Source organism: Dendrobates tinctorius, unplaced genomic scaffold (assembly GCF_039654945.1).
Source record: "Dendrobates tinctorius isolate UK_male_01 unplaced genomic scaffold, ASM3965494v1 ptg000035l, whole genome shotgun sequence".
Lineage (NCBI taxonomy): Eukaryota > Metazoa > Chordata > Amphibia > Anura > Dendrobatidae > Dendrobates > Dendrobates tinctorius.
Window position 1 is genome coordinate 7,134,320 of NW_027361703.1, and position 10,649 is coordinate 7,144,968.

Consider the following 10,649-nt stretch of genomic DNA (forward strand, 5'->3'; position numbering starts at 1 on the left):
GTAACATCAATTGATCTTCATGGTCTTCATCAAAGGAATAAAATAATCCACATTATCCATAAACAGAGAGATGGTGACGGAGCACTTAACTAATTTAAATGAATTTAAATCTCCTGGTCTAGATGAAGTACATCCTAAGGTACTGAAAAAGTAAGCAGAAAAAATTGCAGAACCAATAGCCAGAATCTTTAAAAAATCATGGAAAACAGGAGAAGACCCAGAAGATTAGAGAAGGGCAAATATTGTCCCTATCATCAAAAAAGGAAAGAAGATGGAGCCAGGAAATTACAGGCCAGTGAACCTTACTTCTATACCAGGAAAGATATTTGAACAAATTATTAAACAGCATGTAATTAAGTACTTGGATAAGAATACAGTAATTAACCAAAGCCAGGATGAGTTTGTTGCAAACTAGTGATGAGTGAACTTGCTCACCAATACTTGTTACTCGCCCGAGTATCACTGTACTCGGTGTACTCGGCAAGCACTGAGCATTTCCGGGATTACTCGGTGGGAACTCGGGTCTCCACCCAGATTTTTTGGCGGACTTTAGATACCCAATCACGATGCAGGGATTGTCTACCAGGCAATGAAAAGCTGCAGCCATCTTTGTTGTGGTCGTGCAGTGATTGGTTGGCTGAACAACATCATAAGGGGTATAAGAGACCAGACGCCACCCTGCTCGGTGCATTCAGCTCTGGATTTAGATAGTGTAGGGAGAGCTGCTGCCGAGATAGGGTCAGAATTTATTAGTTAGTGTGGGGTCTACCATCGTAAACTACTCAAATCCAGATAAACCAACAGTCCTTCTAAGGACTAAATCTGGAGTATATAGGTTCCAGTGTTAGGTAGGCAGGGTAGTGTACGTCGCTCTATACACATCAGTGCAAGGCCTGCAGGCACTCTATGTGTGTATATAGATCATTGTATACATCAGGGTCCATTCCCTTCCTGTGTTCTGGTGCTGCTGCTGCTGCTGCTACCTGTAGGATATATTGGCCATATATACCTAGCCCCAGGTGTAATTGGTATTGAAAATTTTTTAGGCCAGGGCTAATAGAGCTTTTTTTTATTGCAAAGCAATCCAGAGCCATTTTTCTCCCTCCATTTGCTTTTTGACAGTGCACAATACAGTCAGATTCTTTCCCTAGCACAGCATGAAAATCCAGCAATTTTAAAGTGGTCCCAAACATCTCTTTTGAGTGTGCAGAGAAATATTTAATTTTTATGTGGTACGGTTGAGTAGATTTTTTTTTTAGTGTCTTACTCAATTTCTTGACACTATTTTGCTGAACCCCCCAAAAAATACATACAGGCCACTTGTTTTGCAGTGTGGTATATCTCTGACACTCCCATCTGCTAAAAATGTTGGTCTTTTTAGCCCTAAATTAAATTTTTTTTTGCTGTCTGGAACTGTACTTATATATAGCAGTATTTAGCAAAAAAATTAAAAAAAATACAGGCCACACATTTTTTCGGTGTGGTATCTCTGTGCCAGCTCATATCTGTGTGTGCTCAAAGTTTAGCCAGTTTAGGCCGGTTTTCTTTTTTTGTCCTGGGTGTCACTGTACTTATATAGAGCAGTATTTAGCAAAAAAATAAAAAAATACAGGCCACACATTTGTCGTAGCGGTGCTCCGTGCAGCTCATATCTGTGCTTGCTCAAGGTTTGGCCAGTTTAGGCCGGTTTTCCTTTTTTTCTGGTGTTTTCCTGAGTGTCACTGTACTTATATACAGCACTAGTTAACCCACAGCACTAGTTAACCCACAAAAAAAAAAACAGGTCACACATTTGTTGTAGTGGTATCGCCGTGCAAGCTGATATCTGTGCGTGCTCAAAGTTTGGCCAGTTTACAGAAGTTTTCTTTTTTTGCCAATCCCCTGTTCACAGTGCATGCGAAGATGCCTCCTGCCCTGCACCTGCTGTTGCCCACAGTCAAATAGCACCATCATCAAGCACGTCCATGTCCTTGTCCCTGTGCAGCCTTCAGTTGTCCATACCCCAGTCATTGAAACGTAAGGGTAAATATGCAACCAACGCCCCACAGGCTACAGTACTCAATTCTCATATTTCTCATCTACTTGCGGTCGAAATGTTGCCTTTTAAGCTCGTGGAGCTGCCATTATTTCTCCCGCTGTGCCGTCCCGGCATTACACAAGCACGTGTCCCACAACATTACCTGTGCCCTCAACAATGCAGTTACTTGGAAAGCACACCTAACCACGGACAAGTGCTTGTGGCCAGGAACGGTACATCTCACTGACGGCACACTAGGTTAACATAGTGGAAACCGGGACTCAGTCAGACCATGGGATGGAACACGTCCTCCCGACGCCAAGGATTGCGGGCCCTGCGTCAATCAGGGTTGCCACCACTGTGTACAGCTCCTGCACCTCCTCCTCCTCTTTAGCCTCCATGTCCAAAATGAGCACATCAGTCACAAGCTGGAAGCACTGCAGCACTGCCGAAGCAAAGTGGCAACAGAATGTGCTGAAGTTAATTTGCTTAGGTGAAAAATCGCACAATGCTGAAGAGTTGTTGACAACTCTGAAAGAGCAGGCAGATATGTGGCTGACACCGCTGAATCTCCAGTGAGGCATGGTTGTGTGTGACAATGGCAGGAACCTGGTGGCAGCTCTGAGGCGATGCAAACTGACACACGTACCATGTCTGGCCCATGTGCTGAACATCGTTGTTCAACATTTTCTAAAAAGCTATCCACAGCTGCCGGATCTGCTGGTTAAAGTACACCACCTGTGTGCACATTTTAGAAAGTCAGCTACAGCTTCAGCCGCCCTTGCCGTGCTTCATCAGCGATTGCAGGTTCCAACTCACCGACTGGTGTGTGATGTCCCGACTCATTGGAACTCTACATTGCATATGTTAGAAAGGATTTGTGAGCAGAAGCGGGCATTTGTTGAATACTAGCATCAACAAGGCCGTCATTTTTTAGGTTTGACTCCACACATAAGACCTCAGGAGTGGACATGGATGTCAGACATATGTAGCATCCTCCAAAACTTTGAGGAGTCCACCAAGATGGTTAGCGGCAATGACGCTATAATTAGCTTCACCATACCACTCATCTGCATTCTGAAAAGCTCTCTGCACACAATGAAAGAGGATGCATTGCAGACAGAGTATGAAGACATGGATCAAGGAACCATACAGGGTGATTACACACAGCCCAGCCTCATGTCTTCCAAATGTAAATTGGTTGACAATGAAGAAGAGGAGGAGGAGGAAGAACAGGAGCTTCTTTAATGCGCTATAGACTGGACTACAACCATAACTGTCATACTGTCTGTTCAACGTGGATGGCCTGAGGACAGGGAAGAAGAGGAAAAGGAGGAGGACACCTTGGTCAGTCGTCCTCTTGGTAAGGACATGGAAGTCTTGCCAGTTACCAATCTGGCATGCATGGCTGTCTTTATGTTGCACTGCCTTTCCCGTGACCCTCATATTGTCAAAATATTGGGCACCAGTCATTAAAGGCTAGTAACACTTTTAGACCCATGCTACAAGGATAACTTTCAATCTCTTGTTCCAGAGGCAGACAAGTGTACCAATATGGTGCAGTACCATAGGGCCATTGTTGAATTATTAAAAAAAACTCCCATCTCAAAACGCTGGCAGCAGAGATAACAGTTCGTTGGCCAACCAAGGAGGACAGGCGAGAGAGACACAAGTCCACTCCAGGAGAGGCAGGGGAACACTGGCAAAGTTCTGGGACAGTTTTCCAAGACCCTCCCATCGCCCTGGCACTGAGGCACGGATTAATCTCACAAGGAATGCAATGTTTTCTAAGATGCTGAGGGAGTACCTTGCTGACCGTACCAACGTCCTCCGTGATTCCTCTGTGCCTTTTAATTACTGGGTATCCAAGCTGGATACATGGCATGAGCTGGCTCTCTACACCTTGGAGGTCCTGGCTTGCCCTGCCGCTAGCGTTTTGTCAGAGCGGGATTTTAGTGCTGCTTGTGGCATTATCATAGATAAGCGCATTCGCCTTTCAACGGAAAATGCAGACAGGTTGACTCTTATAAAAATGAACAAGGGATGGATTGGGCCTGACTTCTCGACACCACCAAATGAGGACAGCGAAGCATAAACTCCAATGTAGTGTTTTTTTGGGAGGTGTATTCCCATGCACCTCTTCACAACCAAACATGGGTATACGCTTCCTGATTTTGGCTATTTGGTGTCCTACTCCTCCTTCTCCTAATCCACACCGTCCACCACCTCTTGAACACCAGGGTGAACGTATTCAGTCATGCTCCGGCCACTCTATGTTTTGGCGAGGGTGTTATGATACTCGTCACCAAAATACAAAAAATATGTACACCCCACAGGAGAAATGTGGGCATTCCAAGTCTAGAAGACCTGCTTCTAGAAATTGGGCCTATTTTTTAATCAGGCCTTCCTCCAAGTCTCATCATCCTCCGACACTAGATCAAAAGTGTTTGCGTGTTCCGTGCAGCTACAGCCAGTGTCGAATTATTAACAAGAGTGGGTGGTTATGCTGTGCGTAAAATACTTGTTCTGAAAATGGTTGAGGTGTACCCCACAGGGGAAAATGTTTGACAGTCCATACACTAAGTGTATGGGCATTCCAAGTCTAGGAGACCCGGTCCTTTAAATTGGGCATAAATTTTAATCAGGCTTTCCTCCACATCTCATCTTCCGCCGCCACTAGATCACCAGTGTTAATGTGTTCCATGCTGCTACAGCCAGGGTCGAATTCCAAACAGGGGTGGGGGGTTTTGCTGGGCGTTAAATACTTGTTATGGAAAAGGTTGAGGTGTACCCCACAGGTGAAAATGTTTGGCAGCCAACACACTTAGTGTATGGGCATTCCAAGTCTAGGTGACCCGCTCCTTTATATTGGGCATAGTTTTTAATCAGGATTTCCCCCACGTTTCATTATCCGCCGCTACTAGATCACCAGTGTTAACATGTTCCGTGCTGCTACAGGTGAAAATGTTTGACAGCCAACACACTTAGTGTATGGGCATTGCAAGTCTGTGAGACCAGCTCCTAAAAATTGGGCCTGTTTGTTAATCAGGCCTTCCTCCACGTCTCATCACCCATGACCACTGCCACTACATCAACAGGGTTAACATGTTCCGTGCTACTACAGCCAGTGTCGAATTCCGAACAAGGGTGAGTGTTTTTGCTGGGCGTAAAAGAGTTGTTATGGAAAAGGTTGAGGTGTACCCCACTTAGTGTATGGGCATTCCGAGTCTACGAGACCCACACCTTTAAATTGGGCATAGTTTTTAATCAGGCTTTCCTCCACGTCTCATCATCCGCTGCCACTAGATCACCAGCATTAACATGTTCCATGCTGCTACAGCCAGTGTCAAAATCCTAACAAGGGTAGGGGTTTTTGCTGAGCGTTAAATACTTGTTATGGGAAAGGTTGAGATGTACCCCACAGGCGAAAATGTTTGTCAGCCCAGTACACTTAGTGTATGGCCATTACAAGTCTAGGAGACCGGCTCCTTTTTAATGGGACATTTTTTGTTAAGAGGCCCTCCTACATGTTTCTTCCAAGGGGGGGATTGGGGATACTGGAGTGCATATGTCTTGGTAACAGGGCAGGCCTTGCAGTCAATGCATAAGAAAACAGAATGGGAGTACAAAATGAATAATGTGAAGTGGATTTTCCTGTGCCCATCCAGTATGTGGGTTCAAAGGCTTATTGGGGTGCATATGACTTGGTAGCAGGGCTTTCCTTGCAGTCAATGCATAAGAAAACAGACTGGGAGTACAAAATAAATAATGTGAAGTGGATTTTGCTGTGCCCATATACTGGGTTCAAAGGCTTATTGAGGTGCATATTACTTGGTAGCAGGGCAGGCCTTGCAGTCAATTTATAAGAAAAGAGTTTGGGATTACGAAATGAATAATATGAAGTGGATTTTCCTGTGTGCATCCAGTATGTGGGTTCAAAGGCTTATTGGGGTGCATGTGACTTGGTAGCAGGGCAGGCCTTGCAGTCAATGCATAAGATAACAGAATGGGAGTACAAAATTAATAATGTGAAGTGAATTTTCCTGTGCACATCCAGTACCTGGGTTCAAAGGCATATTGGGGTGCATATGACTTGGCAGCAGGGCATACCTTGCAGTCAATTCATAAGAAAATAGTTTGGGATTACAAAATGAGTAATATGAAGCGAATTTTCCGGTGGTCATCCAGTACGTGGCTTGAAAAGGTTATTGGGGTGCATGTAACTTTGGGGCAAGCCAGGCCTTGCGTTCAGTGCAACATTTTTTCTGGAAGCCTTCCTGTACCTTTCGTGAAAGCAATATTGAGTTGCCTTCGTAATTCTTGGCAGCCCATTCACTTACTGCATAGGCTATAACAGTTTAGGAGACCCACTGTTTAATAATGGCCCTTTAAGAAGATTAATGCCGCCTGATGCCCCAGTAAAAATTTAACAGTCCCTCCTTCATAAATGAAACAAGAAGTGTCTGCTTATGTGTCACACACCAGATGGCCAGCAAGGGTTGTTAAATGTTACAATGATATTTCCAAGTAAATGCATTTGTATTGGTTGAAAGCAATGTTAAAGTTGAAAAATGCTTCAAAAATGCTCCGTCTGAACCTAGCCCAAGTGGGGGAGGAACATTTTGGTCTGGGGTTAATTATTTTGCCTTATATACAAGTCATTAACCTAGAAAGGATGTACCTTAACATATTTCCCAGCAAAATCCGTTTTGGTTTCGTTTTGGTATGTTTTTTGGTGCACCGGTAAAAATGGCATGAAACTCTGACAACATTGTTTAAAGTTGTGAACTAGGAGTCAGAAATGCTTCCAGTGGCGATCCCCATGATGTCCCCTTGTCATTTGAGCAGTATGTCCATCATTTTCAGACATTTTTAGACCTTAAAAGGACCCCCGGGGGATCGCGGTAAAAATGCTCGGGTCTCCCATAGACTTACAATGGGCTCGTTGTTCTGTCCGAGTACTCGAGTATTACAATTTGTTTGACCCGAGCAACAAGCACCCGAGCATTTTAGTGCTTGCCCATCACTATTGCAAACAAGTCATGCTAGGCTAATCTTATTTCCTTCTATGATGGAATCACTGATTGGGTAGATCAGGAAAATGCAGTAGATATAGTATATCTTGACTTCAGCAAAGCATTTGATAAAGTATCTCATACTATCCTTACTGAAAAAATGAGTAAGTATGAGATTGACAAGGTTACAGTTAGGTGGATTCATATCTGGCTCAGTGATCGTACACATCCAATTGGAAAAGTGTTTCAAGTGGGGTACTACAAGGCTCTGTCCTGGCCCCAGTGTTGCTCAACATTGTTATAAATGATCTAGATAAGGGAACTGAAGGTAAATTAATCAAATTTGCAGACGATGCAAAGCTAGGACTAGAGAAACCAGAGAAAGGACTCAGAAGGACCTAGATAAGCTTGAACTATAGGCAGTGACTACATCTGGGCAAGAAAAGCAAAAATTACATCTGCAGAATGGGAGCAATAGAACTAAGCAACCACACGTGTGAAAAAGACCTGGGTATACTAATAGATCACAGACTGCACATGAGTCAACAGTGTGATGCAGCAGCAAAAAAGGCAAACACAGTTCTATGTTGTATTAAGAGAAGCATAGAGTCTTGATCACGTGAAGTAATTATCCCCCTCTACTCCTCCTTGGTCAGGCATTATTTGCATCCAGTTTTGGGCACCACATTTTAAAAAAGACATTAAAAACTGGAGGAAGTTCAGAGAAGAGCTACCAGGAAGGTAAGCGGACTGCAAGGTATGTCCTGCGAGGAACAGTTAAATGATCTAGGGATGTATAGCTTGCAAAAAAGAAGGCTAAGAGGAGACATAGTAGCTGTCTACAAATATCTGAAGGGATGTCACTGTATAGAGGGATCATCACTATTCTCATTTGAACATGGAAACATGAGAAGCAATGGAATAAAACTGAAAGGGATAAGATACAGATTAGATATTAGAAAAACTTTTGACAGTGAGGGGGATCAATGAGCGGAATAGGCTGCCACGAGAATAAAAAGTTTTCAAACAGAGGCTGAGGTCTAAGGGGTAAGGTTTCTCCTTGTGGAGAATGACATACTAGCTCGGGCTTGTCAAGGTAAGGAGGCTTATTCGCCATGCAATGCTCCTCTGGGAAATTTAATATGCAAATTGCCTCTTCAGAGAGAAAGAGGACTTGAACTCTATTGCGCCACCTGTTGGTAGAAGCGATCCTACAAGTCACAATCAACCCTTTAACGAGTCTTGCAATATGACTTAGGATAAAAGCCAAATCAGAATCTCAATTTGCAGAGAGGCAATTTGCATTTTAAATTTCCCATAGGACCATTGCATGGCGAATAAGCCTCCTTACCTTGACAAGCCCGAGCTGGTATGTCACTCTCCACAAGGAGAAACCTTACGCCTTAGACCTCAGTTCAGAGCTTCTCACATAGCCAAATCAATTCTCATACTCGGCACTGACGAGGGTCAATAGTCCGAAACACCATGTCTGCAAATTGAGATTCTGATTTGGCTTTTATCCTAAGTCATATTGCAAGACTCGTTAAAGGTTTGATTGTGACTTGTAGGATCGCTACTACCAACAGGTGGCGCTATAGTGTTCAAGTCCTCTTTCTCTTTGAAGAGGCAATTTGCATATCAAACAGAGGCTGACATCTGTCTGAGATGGTTTACTGAATCCAGTGCTGCATTGAGCAGGAGATTGGACACGATGACCCTTAAGGACCCTTCCAACTCTAACATTCTTCAAGGCTCTGCATTTTGGAGTCTAATTCGAGGTATGCAATTATAATTTTCTGTGACATACTGAATATTTATTTAAGTTTGATCTTCTTATATTTAAAACTTTTAATCTCAGCTCTAGTTTTTTTGCAGTCAGTTTTTATCTTGGGGGGCTCTGATCTGGCTCCAGTTTTATCTGGGATACATAATTATTTTAAGTCTGTATTCACTCTGAGTTCTGATCTAAGGTCTGTATTTATTTTTTTGGTCCAGACCAAGGTATATATGTTTTCTGCAGTCTAAATTTAGGGCATCTGGTCTTGGGTCTATATTCCATTTTAGCATCTGTTCTTACACTGAAGTCCATATTTTTTCACAGGGTTTTTATTCTGGCATCCAGTGTCAGGAACACACTTTTTCTGGTGTTTATATTTATTGGAAGGTTTGGTCTGGTTTCTATACTTACTCAATAGTATTGTCTGATAATGTTAGGTGTCGGATTCCTGCAGCGACACAACAGGAATCCAGAGCCTCACATGCTGCTCTGCAGCAAGCCATTCCTGAGGATGTCCCTCTGCCGCTCCACTGAGCATGCTCACGAGACGATCTCCCATTGGAGGTCGGGAGTCACGTGCTCAGGTCCTTCTCCAGATCTGATTGGTCCATCTCAGAGATCTGGAAGGTCCCGGCAGTGCACGGCTATAAAAGGCCCGCATGGCCGCTCGGCCATGCGCTAGTATAGACTTTACTTGCTAGATGTGTGAATGGTGATGGATGTATGATTCTGGTGACTGACTTATTATGATTCCCCTCCCTTTGATATTACGCATGTGGATAGGGAACTAGAGAAAGAGACAGCACCAGTCAGTGGCAAGCCATAGGCCACTGTGCACACCGCACCTCTACACTAGCGTCCGATTGTGTCACGTCTCATACGGCACTATCGCATAGCGGCTGTGTTTGCCGCCGCACTGCAGTCAGCAGCACTTACCGACGTCCGCGGTAGCGACGTCGCACACACGGTAGGTCTAGACGGACACCAACCTCAGCCTTGGGCCCGTGTCCTGTGACTGGATACCGCGCGTACAATTTTGCTGAGACCTCTGAGTCTAACAGGCTCGGCGTTTATGTTTATGTTACAGCGCCTCTGTGAGTCAACAGAGTCCGCTCAGCGCACATCGGGTGGCGTTTAACCCGTGCGCTTTATACCGCCATATAGCGCGTCTGCCATTATTTAGCAGCAGTGTTAACACCTTCTACACAGTGGACCCCAAGTGGCGAACACACTTTATTATTTATTTATTTCGTGCGTTCCACCGTTCCTAACATTATACTAGCGCCAGGGTCTGGCTAATAATGACGGACCAGCAGCTACAGCGGTACATTCGGCAGCTGGAGGGCAGGTTGGTAGCCCTCGAGAGTTCCACCTCAGCTGCGGATGCTGCTGCGGTCGCTGCCCAGACAATTGCAGAAGCTGTCTCCCGGGCGTCCATGTCCACGCCCACGCCGACAATTTCCCGCCTCCCGTTGCCTGATAAATTTTCTGGTGACAGCGCCACCTGTAGGGGTTTCATGAACCAGTGCTCTATCCAGCTCGAGTTAATGGCCACGTGATTCCCTACAGAGCAGGCTAAGGTGGGGTTTATCGTCTCCCTCCTGTCGGGCAGGGCGTTGGAATGGACTACGCCACTATGGGAGCGTGATGACCCTGTGGTGCTGAGCGCTCGTCAGTTTCTAAAATCACTAAAGCAGGTCTTTTTGGGGCCCCAGGTCACTCACGACACCTCTCTTCAGTTACTTGCGTTAATGCAGGGATCCCTGTCGGTCAGTCAGTACGCCGTCCGTTTCCGGACACTGGCTTCCGAGCTGGAGTGGCCTGATAAAGCACTCATCCC